Source organism: Macaca nemestrina, chromosome 9 (assembly GCF_043159975.1).
Source record: "Macaca nemestrina isolate mMacNem1 chromosome 9, mMacNem.hap1, whole genome shotgun sequence".
Taxonomy (NCBI): domain Eukaryota; kingdom Metazoa; phylum Chordata; class Mammalia; order Primates; family Cercopithecidae; genus Macaca; species Macaca nemestrina.
In genome coordinates this window covers 139550444-139573513 of record NC_092133.1, presented here as the reverse complement: position 1 = coordinate 139573513, position 23070 = coordinate 139550444, and the positions used below count along the sequence as shown (strand labels likewise).

The window sequence follows — 23070 nt, the reverse complement described above, 5'->3', positions numbered from 1 at the left end:
TGTGCTCCTTCTGACAGGACACTCTGTCTTCATTCACTAACCCATCTCACTCCTGTGGCCCTCCAGGACTCAGGAGGATGAGGGACAACTCCCTCCCACCACCTGCACCCCCATCCGGACAGACCACGAAGCCCCAAACCTTGGCTCTGCTCTGGTACTCACCCCATAGTCTATGCCCGTGGATATTGTAGGGGAGGAAAAGAGTCATTTTCTCTCCACCCTTCTGGCTTCTGTCCACCCTCCTCACTTGGGCCCTGTAAATGAGACTGACAGAAGACAGATTAACAAGATTAACGAGAGTAAAGCAAACAAGTTTGTTGCTCGGTGCATCCTGCACGCACGCAGGATAACTCAAGGATGAGGAACTCTGAGGGGTGGTTAGAACTTGGGCTTCTGGAGTATCTTAGACACAGACCAATACACTTTTTAGAAAAGTGACAAGACAAAGGAAAAGGGCTTTGAGTTTTTAGGGGAGAGAAACTGCCTGTATGCAAATATTTAAGCAAGTCAATGGAAGACAAGGGCTAGTGAGTAAGGTTTGTTGGGTAGATTCCTCTGGCTCCTCCAGGCTGATAAAGGTCTAGAGTAATCTCAGGTGACTGACTCCTCACCCTCCTGGTTTGGAGGAGGGGAGACACCTTTACAAACACTGGTCCTGCTGTAGCAAATACCAGGAAGGCAGACTGCTTTTCTAGTGTCTGCTTCTTCTTAACCATCTTCAGCTCAAAGTAACCCTTCTGTGAAAGCAGCACATTTGGGCGGTGATTCGTGCTGGCTGTCACTCTCCTTGGCTCTTCCTCTCATCTCACTGTACACTCCTCCTCCTCAGTGGGGGTCTGCATCTCAGGGGCTCCACTCATCACTGGGGAATTCAAGAACAGGAATACTTCCTACCACAACTGGTCATTCTTTTGTCTTTAACTTCACTTCTGCTCCTGGGCTTTTCCCATCCTTCTGTTTGCCTCCTCTGTTTTCTTTGAAGTTGTTCTCTTTCTTCTCTTCCTTTCAGCTGTAGTTTTCCCTTAGGATTCCTTCCCTGCCTGTCTTCCTTCTAGTTCTGCCAAGTGATTACTTCCCCTCCCGTGTTTTTAACTCGACTGGGAATCCACCTCTTTCTTGAGTTTTGGAGCAGTGAATTCCTACCAGAGATAGTCCTAGCGTCCAAGCAGAGCTCACCATCATTCCAAAGTCCCACAGAGCTCTCCTCATGCTTTAGGAGTAAGCCACAAGACCCCCCGGTCCACATTCCATGGTTGGTTTCCATTCCTCCCCCTGTCTCTTTCCCTCCTTCCCAATAATATTCACATTTCCCTTAATTCTGACTCCGTGCTTTCATCAGTCACCTTTCTGTTCTCCGGCCTTACTGTGTCTGTTTGGCTTCTCACAGGTGATCTGACTCACCCCAACACCCGCAGTTTGGCTCGACCCTGACCCTTCTGCCATCTCCCAGAAGCTCTACCCTTGGTCTAGACCAACTGAATGTCATAGCATCTCCCCCACTTTCCTGGCCCTAAGATGCAAATTTATCCTGTAGGAATGCATGTCCTCCTTCCTTAGGGAACACTCTTCCTTCAGAAATGTTATTTCCAGTTTTAACTGGATCTTCAGGATGCGGCAGGTGTTAACTTGTGCAGAGGCAGAACCAGTGACCATATCTGGCTCAGAGATCTGGGGACCCAATGTGCCTGCAAGCAGAGACCACAGGCCAGCAGCCTGAGGAGAAATAGGCAACCGTGGCTCTTTTTGGCTGCACCTTGTTTTAGGGGGTCTTTTTCTAATATGGGTAAGTCCACAGGGCAGCGAGGGGTGAGCACGATCAGCAAGATTTTCAAGATGCGAGTGTGTGAGGCGATGGATGCCCCATTTACCCTGGCGTGACTGTTCCACCTTGCATGCCTGTATCAACACCCTAGTGTGGCTATTCCACATTGCATGCCTGTATCAAACTACCTTGTTTATCTCATTAATGTATACACCTTCTATGTACCCACAAAAATTAAAAATTTTAAAAAAAGTAAAAGATCGATCATCTCAAACAAACACACAACAACAAAAAAAGCAACTGCAGCACCTTGAGGGCCAAAGGCAGGGCCCTTCTGCTCAAGGGACCCAATTTCCCTGGATAAAGCATACACGCTTTGTGACAATAGAAGGCAGCACTTTACCATGTGTCACCATGATGCTGTCCAGTGGCTGTCAGTTTTCTATGGCAAATCTACAATTTGTTTTTTTATTAGTGTCTAGAGAAGCAAGTAAATATTAACTACTATTTTAACATGATTGGATGCACTAGACCTCATGGAAGCATCGAAGATTTCAAGTTAGATGTAGACTTTAGTATAAAGAAGAAGACTTATTTAAAGTACTATCCAAGGGAGTATAATTACTAAAACCTTGGAAAAAGAAAAATAAAGAGAGTGTCACCAGAGGTTCCAATGAGAATCCAAGCGGTGTTAGAGTGCAGTTCTACTGGGATATTTCTGAGCAGTTTGAAGAGAAGATAAAACTTCAGTGCTAGATTTTATGACCCTGCCGCCTTTCACTAAAATGAAGGCATCACTGTATTACAGGTATACTTAGACCTTGAACTACATACAATTGATTTTTACTGTATGATAATTTAAATATTGCTAAAACTACAAACAACATCACAAACAGAGAAGTCTATAAGGTTGCACAAAAACAGAATGTGGGTATAAAATATCCTCTGTTTAAAACCTCAGATTGGTCAAAATTCTTCCTGGGACATTGATGTTTTCACATTCTCAGGTTTGGGGTATGGAAGACTCAGTGTCCCACACAGGGTGTGCACAACTTGGAAATATTAATTACAGTTCAGATATTTTTTCTTTTACTTTAATGGAAGCCTTATGTATGTGAGATTTTCCAAAAATGTGAGACTCTCCCTCTCTTCCCTTCCCCTTCCTCTCATCCCATTTGGAATCCATGCAAAAACACTTCTAAGTACAGAATGTCCTTTTCTTCAGCACAGTCAATTTTTCCTAATGACCATTTATATAAACCTTGGTAATGTTGAGAACAGAGAATTCCTGCAGTATTATAAATAGCTCGCGAGAACTCTGCCCTCGACCCGATTGCACCGAGGGAGTAAGTGTTTCTAATTACTGCATACGGCTGGTGACCCACAGCCAGCACACCCTAGCGTGGCCATTCAGGTTCCACGCAGCTGGTCAGCAGCCACAGCCTGTGTCACACACAGAGCCTAGCCCCGGTGCCCCACCGTTGATGGTGGAAGCCCAGATTTTCCAGTAGGAAAAGTGGTGTTCACCAAATAAGTGAATTAACCAGGGTAAAAATGTCCACAAGAAAAGCCGCATTCATCACCACATTAGGATACGGAAATGAGAAAGTATCTCTGTAAAGTTGTCTTTCTAAAACCACATTTGCACAAAGAACTAGTATATTTTCACTGGGCTGAGGATGCCTTAATTCTTTAGTATTGGGCAATGATGTGGAGGTGTCCCCCGGGGTAACAAAATATGTTTCCAATTCTCAAATTACAAGCTCAAAATAAACGTACGTTTTCTAAAAACTTGATAATAACTTTCTGTTTCACTGCTTTCTCTTTCTCATCAGAACTGAGTCCACCACAAATACAACACTGTCATGCCTCAGCATTCCCATTCCATTCTCTACACCGTCTTATCACCATACCTACCGGTTAGTGATATGTATTAGCTTTTAAGCAAACACTGGGCATGTCAAGAATTCCTACTGCCTTGATGTGAGCAACTGAATATCAATGATCTTTCCACTAACATAATAACAAGCAGGTTATTCAAGGCCTAACGATTCTGCCAGAAGACATTAGTCCTTTGCCATGATGAACTGCTCGTGTAGTTCCATTGTACAGAGTCAGGGAGCCATTCACATCTTCAGGTTTAAACACATATTAATATACACTTAGTTGTAGGTTGAATTATTACCATTAACTTATTGTGACACATGTACTTTGCTTTTTTGTTGTTGTTGTTGTTTGTTTATTTTTGTTTTTGTTTTGTTTTGTTTTGTTTTGAGACAGAGTTTCGCTCTGTCGCCCAGGCTGGAGTGCTGTGGTGCCATCTGGGTTCACAGCAACCTCCGCCTCTCAGGTTCAAATGATTTTCCCGCCTCAGCCTCCTGAATAGCTGAGACTACAGGCACACGCCACCATGTCCAGCTAATTTTTGTATTTTTAGTAGAGGCGAGATTTCACCGTGTTGGCCAGGCTGCTCTTGAACTCCTGACCTCAAATAATCCACCCACCTCAGCCTGGGATTACTCTGGGATTACAAGAGGGAACCGCTGCCACTGTGCCGGGTGACACATGTGCTTTGAATGTCTGTTAATAAACATCCTGGACTCACACATGCTGTCTTTATGACTACAAAGGAGAGAAGAGCTTTGAGATGCTAACCACACATTATGTGGTTTTTGTGATGAGCACAGCGTTGTGGCAGCAGAATTGTGTTCAGTGTTGGACAGAACCGTGCCGACCATCAGCCGCAGCCCAGTCAGCGCTGCCACCTGTGATTTGCACACACTATTAGGCAGTGACAATTTTCTCAAATCAGTAAAATAATTTCCTTCCTAAGTTTAATCCGGAAGAACACAGGTCTCTCAGCAATTTGAAGCTTTCTCTCATTAGGAAAAAAAAAATACTCGTGGAAAGGGACTTTGGAAAAAAAAATTGATCCTAAATCACAGAACCAAATTGAAGGCACAATTGTAATCTCTAATATTATCTCATGTAAGGAAAGAATAACCCCCTTAGGTTCTTAGAGGTGAACGAACCTCAGTAATAAAAGATAGGTTAACAAGAGAAAACCACCGCTATACAATTCATGCATGAAACCAAACACCACTTGTACCCGTAAAGGTATTACAATAAAAAAGGAGAACTCCATAAACAAGTTTATGAACATTTATATTTTATACGTACATGGGAGACACCCAGATAATGAGCAATCAAAGAGGTGGCTTTGGGTTCCAGCTTACATAGCATCTTCAACACAGAACAGTAACTTTTTAGAGGGGCAATGAGACAAAGGAGAAGGACATTGAGTCTCTAGGGCAGCAACTTGTGGTGAGGAAAACAAGTGGCAGATAAAGGCTGGTTAGTGAAGCTTTTCCACATAGATTCTTCTGGAACTATCTCCAGGTCCACAGGGTATAAAGTGGTCTTCAGTGGTTAACTTTGTTCTCCTTGGTAGCATGGTTGGGGCTACTGAGCATCCAAGATATCTTTTGTTGTCATAAATGTATGTCCGGCTTTTAGACAAATAGAGGGAGGGCTGAGAATCTTTCTGCACCTACCTCTCCCTAATTGTCTTCAGGCCAACAATCCTACACATATTTGAGTCTCCCACATTCATCACAGGTAGGAATCTTATCCTTCAGCTGCTTCTAGACAACGTCTTCGCTCTTTGCGAATCTCCAAATGACATGTTTAGCTGTTTTGCATTTTCACTTGTAAACTAACTCAATCCCTTTTAGAATTGCAAAGGGTAAAAAACCTTCAAAATTAGACAAGTCTACCATTTTATTTACGCCGTGGCTGGATGTCAGGCCCTGCCACGATGAGCACAGGACCAGTCTCTCCTGCCCAGGCCAATGCTCAATCCACACTCAGACGAAATCTCCCTCCTAGGCACTGGCCACTCGCGAAGGGTCAGGAAGAGACATTACTGAAACAAAGACAGTGGTGATGTGAAAAGCAGAAAGAGAGGAAATGGAAATCCAGCACACAAAAAACGTGTCTCTTCTTTAGTCCTACCATCTCCATCAGCCTGGGAACAGCGCTGGGGGCTCATGCTTGCTTTCGCTCCCCGGTGGGATCATTTTGGGCAACCCTGATGGCAAGCTGGCTTTGCTGTTTCCTTGTTTTCAGCAAGGTGTGGCTTCAAGGAAAATGTTTGTTCCTCACTAGGATGCTTGTTTACACACTCTCTGACTTGAGCTCTTTTCAGGTGTTTTTTTTTTTTTTTTTTTTTGAAACGGAGTCTTGCTCTGTTGTCCAGGTTGGAGTGCAATGTCACAATCTCGGCTCACTGCAACCTCTGCCTCCCGGGTTTAAGCGACTCTCTTGCCTCACCCTCCTGAGTAGCTGGGATTACAGGCACCCACCACCATGCCTGGCTAAGTTTTGTATTTTTAGTAAAGATGGGATTTCACCATGTTGGCCAGGCTGGTCTCGAACTCCTGACCTCAGGGGTCTCACCCCCATTTGCATAGCCCCTCTGGAGGACTAGGTCACTGACTCCCTCTTCACAGAACTGCCTGGGTTCCCGCTTTGCCCCGTGGTGTAACCACATCACTATTCTTAAACATCTCCGGTTTCAAATGTAGGCCGTGCTTGTGTAGGGGACAGTTCTCTCTGTGTCTTTCTGACAAGTAAGGGAATCTGAGAGATATGAGGATTGCATTCTTCTTTTTCCGACCCCTGCCTCTTTCATGGCAAAGACGACTACAGTGATACCTCTTTTCTTGGCATGTACTGGAGTCTCCTTAAATAGAATTACTACTCTATACAACTGAAGTTTTCTCCCATTACGACAGTGCAGCCACTCTGCTGTCATAGTTAGACTACGTGTATATCTCATACATAAAGTGTAATTATTGCCTTTTCATGGGTTCAAATTCTTCTGCTCCTTGTTCTGCTTTTTCCTCCTGGGCTTATAAAGAACGTGTCCTTCCTTATCCACAGTTAAGAAGGAAACAGCCCCATGCTGGGAGCATCCTGCCTCCGGGTTTTATCACAGGCACCGTGTGAAATGTGTTCTTGAAGTCCTTCCTTGACTGTGTGCCTGCCCTTACCACCACACTTGAGTGGCCACAGCCATCTCTAGGGCACTTAGCATGTGCATGGTGCCTAAATACAGTAAGCAAGAATCTATACTCCACCCCAGAGAAAGGTATGGAGTAAATCTTTAAAAATATCCTTCAAAAACAAACAGGAGCACTGACTCTTTTTATCCTAGACATGTCCAGCCAGGTGCCTGCCTGGTTCTGCCAAGAGAGATGCCCAGAGCTACCCATAATTGCTATGTATGTGGGATCTGGGAGAGCTCATGATCCCAGGCAGCAACCTCCAGGCGGTCTTGTAACTTCCAACTTTCAGGGCAAAAGGATAAATTGAATGGCAGGATTTCCTCCCAGGAATTCAATCATAGCCCATAGTGAAAAACATTAGCCACGGAAGCTGGAAACACTAACAGAAATGATAGTTAACTTTTTGAAAGTGCCATTAACTATTCTTGTCTTAACAAATATTATTTTCCTCAATGATCATTTCTTTTTCTGAAAAGAAAATTGCTAAAATAAGAATACCATTTTTAAACTGTGTGTTATCTTTCAAGGTGTTTGAGATAGTGATCTTTCTGTAAAATTTGGCAAGAAAAAGACAGATACTAAGAGAAAAAAAAATCAGCTGCTTTCAATGGAGATACATCTAAGGAACAATTGGTTAGCTAAAGCAATTTTCCTCTGACATTTAAGGCCTACCTTGAACAAAGGGATTCCAAACTACTCCCCCAGCTTTTTCTGAATGAGTTCAATGCTTAGTTTATCTGAGGGAAGGTGCTCCCTGCTCCATGATGTCCTCTGCAAACAAAGGGAAATTGATTCTTCAATATCACTGTTTTCCTACGTTAAGTGGTATCACAAATGATTCATTCATAATTCCCTGTGCATGAACCTCTAGACTATGGCAGGTTATTGAAATACCTTAGGCTATTTATCATGTTCTTATCAGCTGTACCCAGACAAAGAACTAATCTTACAAATTCTATAGTAGAAATATAAAACCAAAACAAGGTGACTTTAGTTTGTCTGCTGGCTGCATAAAGTATGGCTGTGTCTTTGAAGGAGCCACAGTCCCCCAGCGTCCTCATGTTCTGAATCATGCATCCTCACAGAAAGTTTGCCTCATCCAGCTCCATGGCTGATGGTGGTGGGCTTTGGCTTTGAGGGGCTTGCCTGCTGCACCGTGGTCTTAACTACCAGAGCTTCAATGGATGCTTGCATCAGATAACACATATTTTTAAAATGTGTGTGCTGTGATAGGGTTGTAGTGACGCAGTGGGTTGAATCGTGTCCTCAAAAAGATATGTTGAAATCCTACCTGCACCTGTGAATCTGACCTTTTTGAAAATTGATCATTGTAGATGTAATCAAGTTAAGAGGAGGTCATACAGGAAGTAGGATGGGCTTGTAATCAATCCAGTATGACTGATATCCTTCTAAAAAGAGAAGAGACACAGAAATACAGAGAAGTAGGCAGAGGTAAAGGTTGGGACGATGTGGCTGTAAACCAAAGAATGCAAGATTGCCAGCAAACCACCAGCAGCTAGGAGATGGGTCAGGAACAGTTCATCCTTCTGGGCTCTCAGGAAGGAGACAACCCTGTACAAGTCTTGATTTAGGACTCTTGGCTTCCAGAACGTGAGATAATGTTTCTGCTGTTTTAAGACACTCAGTTTATGGTATCTTGCTATGGCAGCCCTAGACAATGGATATATGTGGGAATGAATGGCTATTTTTCTTTCTATTTGAAGTTAAGAGATGAAGCAATCAGAGTTTTAAAGAGAGAAACAATTCCTGGAATAGAATTAGGATCACTGGGTAGCTGTGTCTTGCTCTTTGTTTCTGATGGGCATCCTCATTTTGTGCACGTGCACACCCATTTTACTAAGGAGTTTCGAGTGGATCTTTAGTGTGGGGCAGACGATGTGACATATCACCCAAGCCAGGTAAAATAACACGGAACAAACATAGACAGATCAAACAACACTAAAACACAGAATGTAAAGGTAGATTCAAAGTTGTAACTCACACTTGCATGTCTTCTCTGTCCCTTTCTCCCTGTCTTCTTTGTGCCATTTTGCTTTCAAACAACCATGGAATGGGATGCCCAATTTTGAGTCATTGTATACAATGAATTCTAAATCAGTTCCTAAAATCTGTTTTATTTTTATGGAAAATTGTTGTGTCTGTGACTGCCAACAAAAAGGTTTATTTGCATATTTCAAAAGAATCCTGAAAGCAATTTATTTTTTGTATGCATGTTTATATGCATATGCAGAAATGCTATTAAAATGTTAAACAACTGATCAACTCAGGTATTAGACTTTCAGAACAGCCACTGACAGAAACTACTGAAATAGGGAGGCTGAATGGCTATCAGACGTGTTGCACATATGTTAGCCTATGTGTATGTATTAGATGTGTTTCAGATTCAACTATAAGTGAAATATACTTACAGAACTAATGGAATGCTGAGGTTGTAGTTTATTCTTTCAAAACACCAAATACTGTCTCTAATTTCTTTGCCATTCTGAAAGCTCCTTAAAAAAAGGGATTGAGGCCGGGCACAGTGGCTCATGCTTGTAATCCCAGCACTTTGGGAGGCTGAGGCAGGTGGATCACGAGGTCAGGAGATCGAGACCATCCTGCCTAATACGGTGAAACCTCATCTCTACTAAAAATACAAAATTTAGCTGGGCATGGTGGCAGGCGCCTGTAGTCCCAGCTACTCAGGAGGCTGAGGCAGGAGAATGGTGTGAACCTGGGAGGCGGAGCTTGCAGTGAGCCAAAATCAGGCCACTGCACTCCAGCCTGGGCGACAGAGCGAGACTCGGTCTAAAAAAATAAATAAATAAAAAGAAGGAAAGAAAGAAAGAAGGAAAGAAAGAGAAAGAAAGAAAGAAAGAAAGAAAGAAAGAAAGAAAGAAAGAAAGAAAGAAAGAAAGAAAGAAAGGAAGGAAGGAAGGAAGGAAGGAAGGAAGGAAGGAAGGAAGGAAGGAAGGAAGGAAGGAAGGAAGGAAGGGACTGAGTGCTGATCAAACCCTATTGATCTAGACTTAAATTCTCTAGACTGAATGCAATAGCTACAAAGGTGATAGATTAATAAGTGTTGATTCTACAGGAAAAAATCATGATAAATAATTATTTTAAATAAAATCTTTATAAAATCATTATTTCCATTTAGGTTAGTAGGCACTCTATTCTTGGTGCATACAATGTTCTGTATTTTAGAATTTCTTTTTTCAATGTGAGATACTTTTAGAAAAAAATTAAGAACAAAATCTACATGGTATATATATTTTCAGAGGTGTTATTGTCATTGAGCCCATATGTATTTTAAAATATTGAAAGTACAGAAGTATCAATGTCTACTGCCAGCCTCAATGTCTTGCCAAGGTCTGCCTGTCCTCATTGGTTGTTTGACAGGCCAAACAGAAAGCGTCCCCATGGTCATTCTAGCATCTCTGAACATGAACTTGAGTAATGGTTGTGAGACTCTAGGTTTCCATGTGATCTAAACAGGGCAAACATCAGTTGTTTAGACAAAGGCATGCTATTCTAATTTACTGTTAATATCTAAATATTAACTACCAAATTTGCAACTGTAACCTCCAGAAAAAAATCTTGTATGTATTTTATATACAAAAACTGCTTCGAGCACTTGAAATATAAATATGTTTTATTGCTACATGAAAACATGTGCTTATAATAATGCATGTAAAAGCTATTAATTGTATATATGTGCAATTTTAAGAACTTTTATATAGTTAAGTAGCAAAATAGTTAAAGCAATTTAAATATTAAGTCTGTGTGGTATATTCCTTTAATAAGACCATTTTAACTTGCCAAGTTATAATGTTTACAAAAATATTTAAATAAAAATAGTAATACAATATTGAAAAATAAATATTGAGTTAAATCATAATTCTAATCTCTTTAAAATATTTGGTATATTGGAATTTTATAGCAGAAAACAAACTTTTACTAAGTATATTGAATTCTACTAATGTAATATGTATGTTTTTTAGAAAACCTTCTTCAGACAATGTTTCACATTTTATGAGGATGAGTTAAAAACATACCAATTGTGACACATCAAATTTTCTTCGATGAGATAAAATTCCAGAATTATTTTTAGTATTCATAAGTCAGTCTCAAGTAATAAATAAAAATGTTATAAGGAGTACATACTTACAAAAATATAAAGAAAAGAAGATATGGCAGAGAAAGAGAAAAAGGAACACACTTTATTCTCTCAATCAATCTTCTTTTAAAGACATTAAAGTTATTCTAAGAAGAATTGTTTTCATAATTTTAAGTTAATGAAATAAGTTTTAAATTACTTGGATGCAAAGTAATTTAAATGGATGCAAAATCATTTTTAGTAAAGTGCTTTTTATAATGGTCAAGCAGTACATTCTCAGCACAAAGTTTCTTCTGAAAAATACTTCTGAAAATCTTTGCCTGAATTATATTCAGCTGTGCACCAAAAGGCTCATAATATCAATACATGTGCCAGTTGGAACTGAGCCTCTATTTGGGGTTGCAAATGTGAGAAGCGTGTCGGCGCGAGCAACTCTGCAGCTGACAGGGCTGGGGAATTATCCTTCTTGAACTAAAATATCTAACTTTGGAAATTCGGGTACAAAATTATTATGAAATTGCAATGGTAATTATTTTGGGATGATGCAATTTCAGACTCATACTTGTGTACCAGGGACATATTCTCTCGTCGTGATAGTCAACTTCAACCATTGCATTAGCTGTCTTTTCATTTCCCATTGTGCCCTTTAGTGAGTCTTAGTCAAATTGTTGTAACAAAATGCCATAGATTGTGTGGCTTAAACAACAAACAGTTACTTCTCACTGTTCTGAACACTAGAAAGTCCAAGTTCAAGGAGCAGGCAGATTTGGTTCCTTGTGAAGGGCTCTCTTTCTACTTTGCAGATGGCCACCTTCTAGCTGTGTCCTCACACGGAGGAGAGAAACCATTTCTCTCTCTGTCTCTTCTTACAAGGGCACTAAACCTATTCATGACAGCCCCAGCCTTATGACCTAATCATGTCTCAAAGCCCCTACCTCCTAATATAATCAAATTAGGGATTAAGGTTTCGACATAGGAATTTAGGATGGACATAAACATTCAATCTATAGCATAGTGTTAGGACAAAAGACCTATGTTATTTGTCTTCTTAAAAGCAGAAAATTATCATCTGATTTCAGTGTTTTGCCATGCAACATTCCATACTCTTGACAGATTCTCTTGCCCAAATTTAAAGCAAGGGGATAACTAATCTCAAAGTAAAATTTTAATTTATTTATTAATTTAAAAACTTCTCTTTCTGCATCTTGGGAAGAATTTATACCTTCCTATCACACTGTCCTTATAATGTGAAGAAATTATAGGGAAGTAACTAATTTAACATAAAAAAAGAATATTCTGCAGATATTAGCTCAGTTCCAAGACGAAGCTTCACTTACAAATGAATTTGTCATGTTCCCGTTAAGTTTTACAATGTCTGGTAAACGATATCATAGAGGGGAATTTGTGACAGTAGAAATGCAACCAGGAAAAAGAAAGCCCCCCTTCAAAGCTAACATTCTAAACTTGCAGTTTTTATTTCACAATCAGCTTTGCCTTTGCAATGAGCCACTGATCATCATCAATTTGTCTTTAGTCAAATCAACCAGGTGTTGAATGAATATTTTGTGTTGTCCCAACCACTGCATGAGCTTGTATTCAAGTTACAATGTTGTTTGTGAAATATAATGTGCAGAGACATGTGCACAATGGGGACAGGATAAGAGTTTCAAAGCAAACTCCTGTGTAACCTGCTCAAGACAGGTTGCAATTCCACCAGGACTCCTACCTTGTTTCTTTTTCCTGGTTACCGGAACACCTCATTACATTATGAAAATATCTCCCTGGCTTTACCTTAGCTTTCCTGCCTGAATAAGCATTCCTTACTTTTGCCTGTTTTTTACCTTTATATAAGTGGAATTACGTGGTATATGCCCCTTCATAGTTTGATTCTGTCACTCCATATTATGTTTGTTACTTTCAACCAGGTCGCTGCCTGTTCCATTATCATTACTGTGTAGTATTTCATTATTTGAATCTTCTGTAATTTACGTATCTGTTCTGCAATGCTTGTACATCAAGGGTTGTTGAGCATTAGCCTTGCTGGTGCAAATGCTCTTCTGCGTGTATCTGGCTGCACAAGGTCAAGAGTGTGTCCAGGATCCAAACCAAGGATGGAATCGCTTGGGCAAGAGGGTGTGTGGATCTTTTTAGTTCTAGATAATATCCAGCTATTTTCTCCGGTGATTATGCCAGTTTGCATTCCCCTCAGTGGTGTGTGAAAGTGTTCATTGCTCCACGTCTTCGCGCACTTTTGGTATTGCCAGTTTTAAAAATTAATCTCACATCCTAGAATCCTGGTCATGGACAATTTTAACTGAGTTAACTTAAAAAGAAATTAGCACTTCTGGAAATTAGAGACAATGATAAGAATAACATGTTTATTGTGAGAAGTAAATTATTAAATAAAATCATATAAAGTGTTTAGAGCAAGGCCTGGCATGTAGTGAGTGACAAAATTATGTACAGTGTTTAGAGCAAGACCTAGCATGTAGTAAGTGCCCAGTAAATACAAGTATCAAGAAGTGGTTTTTCTAATAAATGAATCATACTACAATTAATTTTCAAAATGAAGAAAAAGTAGACAATAAGTTATGCAGGTATTTATATAGAGAGCAGCATGTTGGCAGGACACGGTGGCTCATGCCGGAAGTCCCAGCACTCTGGGAGGCCAAAGTGAGTGGACTGCTTGAACCCAAGAGTTCAAGATCAGCCTGGGCAACACAGTGAGGCCCCATCTATACAAAAAATACAAAAATTAAAAATTAGCCAGGCATGGTGGTGCACACCTGTAGTCCCAGGTACTTGGGAGGCTGAGGTGGGGAGTATTGCTTGAGCCTGGGAGGTTCAGGCAGCAGTGATCTGTGATTGCACCACTGCACTCCAGTCTGGGGGACAGAGTGAGATCCTGTCTCAAGAAAGAAAATAGAGGACAAGAGAGGAGAGAAGAGGAGAGGGGAAAAGAAGAGAAAACAAAAGAAAAGAAAACAAAACAAAAAAAAAAGAACAGCCATGTGGCAGTGGAGGAGAGCAGTGCAACAGCCAGGAGGGAAGCTTCTTAGGGAAGATGTGGCTTAGTTCCACTTTATAAATAGGTTTTCTATAGGGCAGATAGGACACTCCAAACTGGTGTAAAAATATGAGCAACTGTATTTGAGGACATCTGTTCATTATTCAAGGCAAGAATGCCACTTCTAAGATTTGCTCTGTGATCATCTAACACATTGGCTGAACATATACTAGGCTGTCAATCCGTTTTTGGTGGTGAGGGGGATTCTAACCAATCACTGCCAATGAAATTCTCTTGCAAATGTAACAATCAGAAAGCCAGTTGTTTGGTATATTGAAACTAGGTTTGAGTCTGCCTTACTTGTCAAGAACTAATAAAGTATATGATAAACCCTGCAAATGGATTACAACATCAGAGTCCATGCTGCAGGTACAGCATTTCAATCCTTTCAGGGGCCATCAATTATTTCCCCAGATTTTGGAATAAATTACATATTAGCCTCATGTTTTAAACCCATGAGGTTAAAATAAGTATTCAGGTATAAATAAAACTTGTTACTTTTTAAAATGTGCTTATCTGTATGTTAAAGTTTCAGTTGTGAAATGTAAATTCACAAGGACACTTTTTTGTCTGTAATGTTCTCTACTTTGGCCCTAGAATCATCCAATACCCTTAAGTGAGCACACGCGCACACACACACACGCGCACACACACACACGCACACACACATGCACATGTGCGCATGCACGTGCACACACATTTCACACATGCACGCACACACGCACATGCACACACACACATGCACACATACGCACACGCATGCATGCACACACACACGCACACACAGGCACACACATACACACGCACACACACATGCACAGGCACACACGTGCACATGCACACACATGAACACATGCACGCAGGCACACACATGCACATACACACACATGCACACACACATGCACACGCATACACACACACACTCTAAGTTTTATACTTATCCACCTCTATACTGCCTACCATCCCCCAGCTTGGGACTCCACCTTAGATCTTCCCATTTTTAACCTCTGGCTTCCTTTCACTGTCTTCAATACTTTTCAAGTCCTGATTACTCTTGATTTCTATACACATAGAAATAATCTTAGCAAAACCCGGGCCTCTAATTTTTAAAAACTTTTTTCCTCAAAGATATCCATCCTTCACCTCCTCCACCCATTCGCCTCTAAGTTTATATTCTAGGCCTGTCATTAACGATAATTCCAGTCCTTTCACAGTCTTTGGTTTCCACATCCCAATTCCTTGACTGCTGCTTCTTTAGTTCATTCTGCTCTAGTGTCTCCATGGCAACAGTCATCCTTCGTCTTTCAAAGACCTCACCCTCTTTATGTTACCACGTTTGTGGTCCTCCTCTCCTTGCCACACATGTCCTCATCTCCTTCCTCATCCTGCTTGAATTCCATACCAAGTCCTTGGAGTCACACCCCTGCCTCCAGCCTAAGCCCTTCTGCCACTCTCCTTCAACATGTTTGCTGGATGAAAGCCTCCCTGCTTCAAGTCTGCTCCTTACTCACTTTGCATCTGCACCCAGGCATTTAATACAGCTGGAGAAAAACCTGCGTCCTGACCAAGTGATCTCGTCTCAAATTCATGACCATAAACTGCAGGTACATGGAAGGTTGCACAGTGATTATGTTTCCTGAGTGCATTCAATCTCCTACTCTTCTTCATAACATTTGATAACTTTTTTCTTTCTATCCAAACACCAAGCACCTTATTTCCCAGTCTAAATGAATTCCTTGTTTTTTATTTCAATAGAAAAAAAATAGCATTTTAAAAGACTAAAATAAAGATACCAAGTAGAATATCCAGAAGTTCATATCACCATATACACCTAACTACGAGGATATTATCCATGTATCTGCCTCCCATTCCATTACTGAAGAATATTAAAGAATTCCTTCTAATAGATATATAGTGAAATGTCATTGTGGTTTTAATTTTCATCTCTATAATGACTATTAATGTTGTGTGCCTTTTTATGTGCCTATTTGCCATCTTAACAGTGTCTTTCCAAGAACCCAAGTTCTTAGTTCTGCTGAAGTCTAAATTATCGTTTTTTAAAATATTTTTGTGGATTATGCTTTTGATTTAATATTTTATTTATTTATTTATTGTTGAGAAAGAGTCTCACGATATTGCCCAGGCTGGTCTTGAATTCTGGGCCTTAAGCAATCCTCCTGCTTCGGCCTCCCAAAGTGCTGGGATTGCATTTGTGAGCCACCGTACTCAGACTGTTTTCGATCTAACATCGAATAAATTTTTGCCTACCCTAAGAAAACCTTGAGTTCCTTTTATGTTGTAGTCTAGAAATTTTACAGTTCTAGGTTTTCTTAGGCCTATGACATGTTTTGAATTAATCTATTATTTTTTAACATTCCTTTTTTCCTCCATATGGATATTCAATTGCTACAACATCATTTGTTGAAGATGCTGTCATTTCCCCGTTATACTGCTTTTGCACTTTTGTCAAAATTAAATTCACCGTACTTATGTGGATCTGTTTTTGGACTCTGTGCTCTGATTCATCGATCTATTAGCCTATCCTCTGAAAACTCTGTTTTTTTCTTGTACTGTCTTGAGTATAATAACTGTATAATAATTTTTGAGTTCACTTTTCTTGTCTTTTTCAAAATTGTTCTGACTATTCTAAGCCCTTTGCATTTTTACATGAATTTGAAAATCAGCTTGTCAATCTCTATCAAAACATTAAAAAAGTCCCTGCAGAAATTTTGATTGAGATTGCATTGAATCTGTAGGTGAATTTTGGGAGAATTGATATCTTAACAATATTAAGTCTTTCAATCTATGAACACAGTGTGTCTATCCTTTTATTTAGGTCTTCCTTAATATTTTAGCAGTGCTTTGCGAGCTTCAGGATACAGGGCTCATATATCTATTATTAGATTTATATCTAAGTGATCCATAGTTTTGATTCTACTGTCATGAAATTGTTTTTATAATTTCCATTTCTGAAAGTTTACTCCTAGTATTTGGAAATACAATAGATTTTTCAATATTTTTATTAATATTAATATTTTTATTGTGGTAAAATACACATAACATAAAATTTACCATCCTATTAATTTCTGTGTATAGTTCTGTGGAATCAAGTACATTCATATTGTTGTGCAAGTATCACCCCCATTTATCTCCAGGACTTTTTTCGTCTTGCAAAGCTGAAATGCTGCACTCATTAAACCATAACTTTCCATTCTCCTTCTTTCCAGCTCCTGACAACCACTATTCTACCTTGTCTCTATGATTTTAACTACACTAAGTATCTCTTATAAGTGGATAATACAATATTTATCTTTTTATGTCTAGCTTATTTCACTTAGCATAATGTCCTTAAGGCTCATCCATGTTATAGCATGTGTCGATATTTCCTTCCTATTTAATGCTGAGTTATAGCCTATTGTGTGGTGCCACATTTTGCTTAATTATTCATCTATCCTTGGGTTACTTCCAATTTCGGCTACTGTGAATGATGCTGCTCTGAGCATGCGTGTACAAATATATCTTTGAGATCCATCTTTCTATTCTTTTGAGTCTATACCCAAAAGTGTCATTTATGAATCATATGGTAAATCTATTTTTAATATTTTGAGAAACCATCTGATATGGTTTGGAGTTTTGTCTTCACTCAAATCTCATGTTGAATTGTAATTCCCAGTGTTGGAGGAGGAAGGGCCTAGTGGGAAGTGATTGGATCATGGGGGCAGATTTTCCACTTGCTGCTCTCATGATATTGAGAAAGTTCTCATGAGATTTGGTTGTTTAAAAGTGTGTAGCACCTCCCCCTTCTTCCTGTTCCTCCTGCTCCGGCCATGTAGGACGTGCCTGTGTCCTCTTTACCTTCCACCATGATTGTAAGTTTCCCCAGATCTCCCCACCCATGCTTCTTGTACAGCCTGTGGAACCATGAGCCAGTTAAATCTCTTTTCTTTATAAATTACCCAGCCTCAGGAAATTCTTCGAGCAATGCGAGAACAGGCTAATACATCACCATACTGTTTTCCATAGTGGCTGGACTGTGATCATTCCCACCAATATTACCCAAGGGTTCCAATTTCTCCAGATCCAGACCCATACCAATACTTGTTATTTTTTGCTTATTTATATATATTTTTATATAATAGTCATACTTTTGGATGCGGACTGGTATTCCATTGTGGTTTTGATTTGCATTTCTCTGGTGATTAGTAATGTTGAACAGTTTTTCATGTGCTTATTGACCATGTCTTCTTTGGTGAAATAGCTATTCAAATTTTTTGCCCATTTTTGAAGCTTCTTCCTATTGCTAGTTGGCTGAGAATTTTTATCAATACTAGTGTTGAATCTAGTGAGATGATCCTATGATTTTATCTTTATTAGTCCGTTCATACGAATTTGAATTCCTAGGATAAATTCCACTTGATTATTATGCATTATCCCTTTTGTATTCTATTTAAATTTAATTTACTTGATTTGATTAAGAATTTTTGTATTTCTAATTGATGAGAGACATTAATCAATAGTTTTGTTTCCTTAGAGTGTTTTTTGTTTGGCTTCAGACTCTTGGTTTCAATCTCCAGATAATCAGTGTGATGCATTTTTATATTTTGCATGTCTCTAGTTAGCATCCTCACTCTTTTCTCCAGCTTCATGAGCATATGGAATACAATTATGGTCATATATTGTTTTAATAGCCTATCATCAGTGTCATTTCTACATCTATTTCTATTGATAGATTTTTCTCCTCAATATGGGCCAGATTGTCCTCCTTCTTTGTAAGAGGTGACAATGTGCTAGCAGCCCTCACTCTCAGCGCCTCCTCGGCCTGGGCATCCACTCTGGCATAGCTTGAGGAGCGCTTCAGCCCACCACAGCACCGTGGGAGCCCCTCTCTGGGCTGGCTGAGGCCAGAGCCACCTCCCTCTGCTTGCGGGGAGGCATGGAGGGAGAGGCTCTGGCAGGAACCCGGGCTGTGGTGCGGCTCTCGCGGGCCAGTGCCAGTTCTGCGGGCGTGGGCACGGGCTCGGCGGTCCCCGCACACGGAGCAGCTGGCCAGCCCCGCTGGCCTAGGGCAGTGAAGGGCTTAGCACCCAGGCCAGCAGTTGCAGATGTTGCACCGGGTCTCCCAGCAGGGCCAGCCCGCCGGCGCTGCACTCAAATTCTGGCTGGGCCTTAGCTGCCTCCCTGTGGGGCAGGGCTCCGGATCTGCCCCGGACCTGCAGCCCGCCATGTCTGAACTCCCCTACTGCGGCAGGCTCCCGCGTGGCCCGAGCCTCCCTCACAGGCGCCACCCCCTGCTCCATGGCGTGCGGTCCCATTGACAGCCCAAGGGCTGAGGAGTGCAGGCGCAGCTGGGGACTGGCGGGCAGCTCTGCCTGCAGCCCAGGTGCAGGATCCACTAGGTGAAGCCAGCTGAGTTCCTGAGCCTGATGGGAACTTGGAGAACTTTTATATCTAGTGGGAGGATTCTATGTACACCAATCAGCACTCTGTATCTAGCTAATCTGGTGGGGACTTGGAGAACTTTTATGTCTAGGTAGAGGATCGTAAATACACCAATCAGCACTCTGTGTCTAGCTGAAGGTTTGTAAATACATCAATCAGTAGTTTGTGTCTAGCTCAAGGTTTGTAAATACACCAATTGGTACTCTGTATCTAGCCAACTGTGTCTAGCTAACCTAGTGGCGACTTGGAGAACTTTTCCGTCTGGCACTCTGTGTCTAGCTCAAGGATTGTAAACGCACCAATCAGCACTCTGTCAAAACAGACCAATCAGTTCTCTGTAAAATGGACCAATCAGCAGGATGTGGGTGGGGCCAGATAAGAGAATAAAAGCCAGCCAGCGGCAACCCATTTGCTTTCCACACTGTGGAAGCTTTGTTCTTTTGATCTTTGCAATAAATCTTGCTGCTGCTCATTCTTTGGGTTCATGCTGCCGTTATGACCTGTAACACCACAAAGGTCTGCAGCTTCACTCCTGAAGCCAATGAGACCACGAACCCACCACAAGGAAGAAGCTCCAGACACATCTGACGGTCTGAAGGAACAAACTCCGGACACACCATCTTTAAGAACTGTAACACTCACTGCCAGGGTCCGCGGCTTCATTCTTGAAGTCAGTGAGACCAAGAACATACCAATTGCCAACACATTTGTGTGGCCAGTATTTTTCATTGGATGTCAGGCATTGTGAACTTTACTTTATTGGGTGCCATATGTTTATTCTTACGGTATCCTTGACTGTTGTTCTAGAATGCACATCAGTTACATGGAAATAGTTGGATCCATTTGTGGTCTTATTCCAGGTTCTATGATATGGGATGAGGCAACTGTTAGTCTAGTAAAATTTCACTTTGCTGCTGAGGCCATACTTTTCTGAAAGCTTTTTCTGAGGTTCATGGAGTAGGAAGCTTTCTGCTCTGGCTGGTGGGAACACAGTCTATTCCTGAGACTGTGTTAGTCCCAGAGCTTGTTTATTTTTTGTGCCCTTTAGTTGGGTCTCTGCCTTCTTTTGTGTAGTTTTCTCACATTTATGAGCTCATCAGCACTCATGTGAAGACACAAGGGAGACTCTGCCGATCTTGCAGCCTCTTGTGAACTGCTCTGTCTTCTTCATGACTGCCCTGCAGACTTCAGTCACACTAGCCTCCTGGAACCTCAGACTTATATCCCCGATGCAGGGACATGGCTGAGCGCCACTTGGATTCCCCTGCGCTGCTCTGCGGCCAAGAGATGAACCCAGTGTAGAAACCAGGGCAATGTCAGTGCTCACCGGATCTGCTTCTCTCAGGGAACAGTTTCATTTATTTAGTAATGTCCAACATTCATGTAAATCAGCTGTTCGGTTTTTAAACTGTTTCAGGAAACTGAGGCAAGTCTGGTCCCTGTTACTGCATCTTTGCCAAAAGTGGAATCGTTCAGCTGATTTAATACTAAATTTATTCTAGGACTCAATTTTTTACCTCTATCTAAAGCCTATCATACTGATGATATTGCCTGCATATATGAGTTTTTAAACCCATAATTTTGTTCTCCCCAGTTTAGGCATAGGTGGCTGAGAAACAGACTATTTACATATAGGAAGTTCTTCTGGCAACTTTGTTGCTGACTTGCTTCCTCCAGGATTGTCTTTAGAGCAGCCTCACTTGCACAACATTGTCATTAAATAGTTTTCTTTTTTTCCTGAGGTCAATAGAGCCAATTTCAGCATTATCATTAGCAAATTTTGTCCCATTCATCATGGTCTGTGTTTTAGAAAGGGGTATCAGCTCTCCAGCACAGATAGTATTTCAATCGTTTCATGTTGACATGATTGGTGCAGTTTTAATTATTTTCTTGTTTGTCTTTTTAAACTAGGAGTTTAAAATGACCTAATAAAATGAGGTGTAATTATACATACCGAACTCTTATTTTTTGCTTGCTTTGGCTTACTTATTGATTATCAATTTGGGTGAGAATGAAGAATTCTACATTTGAAAGTGTTGTAGACTCATCAGAAAATGTATTTTTTATTCTGTCAGTACTTACACGATATCCTTTGGGAATTACTTAGTAATCATATAAGCTTTTGGACTTATATTGAAAGTGGATGGCTTAGAAAAAGATAACTTGAAAACTGTCTCATTGTTGTATTCTTTCCTCCTGCTCGTGAAGGTGAACTTATTTTGGAATGAATTAGTAGTGTGCTGTCATTAAATGTATCTGCTCTGTTAATCATCCTTCCCAAGTCTAGCAGCATTCTGGCAAAACCGTTGTTGAGGATGAAAAATCATAAGTCATCCACTTTGAAGGCTTCACAGCTTTAATAAATGTGATGTGTCAGCTACTTCATTTCTGAGGGATTTTTTTCCTATAATTTTCTCAGAAGGAACCAAGTTATAAAAGAGCCTACTTTCATGCAAATAAATTGCACGTTCTGGTTCAGGTTGCCCTGATAAATTTTACACTTAATAAATAATAAATGAAGATACAAGAATGGAGAAGTGTTAAAGAGACAGCACTTTATTCCTAGAAAGAGATTTTTGCTGGGAGAGATGGCCTCAGTTTCTGGCAGGTGGCTAAGAATCTAACACGCAACAATAACAACAACTGTGATTTGTGTTAGAAAATGATTTATGTAATAAATATCCCCAGTCTTGTTTTCTTTCTTTAGTAATAGCTATATTTAGTTCATTTTAAATGGAATGGTTTAACACTGAATGTAAAACTCACGATTGGATGCCTTAGGAGACAGACACAGAATTCTTATAAATTGTTTACATTAGTATACTAGCCTTTAGTTCAAGGGAAACAGCTATTTAAACAGCTCATGGTGTCTAATTAAGAGTTGTAAATGTGAACATTTTAAAGAGAAAAGTGCATCATTCTTCCAAAGAGCAGATTTAGTCTAAACATTCTTTAGAATACTTATGTGTTTTCTACCAGTTACATTTAAAAAAATCCTATTAAAATGGTACAGTTTTATTTTAATATCCAGTAGATTCTCACAAATATATTTGGATATTTTACTGAATTGATACAAATCGCTTACCAGTGATATTTTCCTTTAGAAGGATAATCATTTGAGTTAAATAGAAGCTCACTCTTCAATCATTCTGTACTCTGAAGCTTTCAGATGCTACTTCTAAAGGATGCCAATTAAGGCTTTCAGCATGTTTAAAATAACTCCTTCTTCTAAGGATTTTCCTGACTTGGTAAGGAGAGGAGGATAAAATTCAGTATTTTCAAGTCCCCTCTAATGGGATGTTAGAAAGTGACAGATGGCAGGTCACTTCAATAATGTTCAACATGGGTTGACTACAAAATGTCAGGAATTGAGCTGTGTAGTTTTGTATTTTTTATGATTTCTTGTTTAAGACTTTCCTGAGCTGTGTCTTTTCTTTTTCCTTTTCTTTTAGGATTCCTTTTGAGTACTCCAAAGTCGGGTCAGAAGTTAAACTCCTTTGTCACAGTGAAAGGGGCTGTATTAGTCTCCAATGACTGCCACAGCAAATTACCACCAACTGGGTGGCTTAGAACGGCAGCAGTGTATTCCCTCACAATTCCGGAAGCCGGAAGCCTG

At 40.4% G+C, this 23070-nt stretch overlaps 1 long non-coding RNA gene across 1 annotated transcript in view; it reads right to left on the bottom strand.

Moving 5' to 3' along the window:
* Window positions 1–20201, bottom strand: part of LOC139356134 (uncharacterized) — a 40502-nt gene extending 20301 nt beyond the window's left edge. The window contains exons 1-2 of the long non-coding RNA XR_011607534.1: window positions 20097–20201; window positions 7504–7602 (exon numbers count right to left, since the gene is read on the bottom strand). This is a non-coding gene — a long non-coding RNA (uncharacterized lncRNA). The remainder of the gene's footprint in view (window positions 1–7503; window positions 7603–20096) is intronic.
* Between the last annotated feature and the right edge of the window lie 2869 nt (window positions 20202–23070).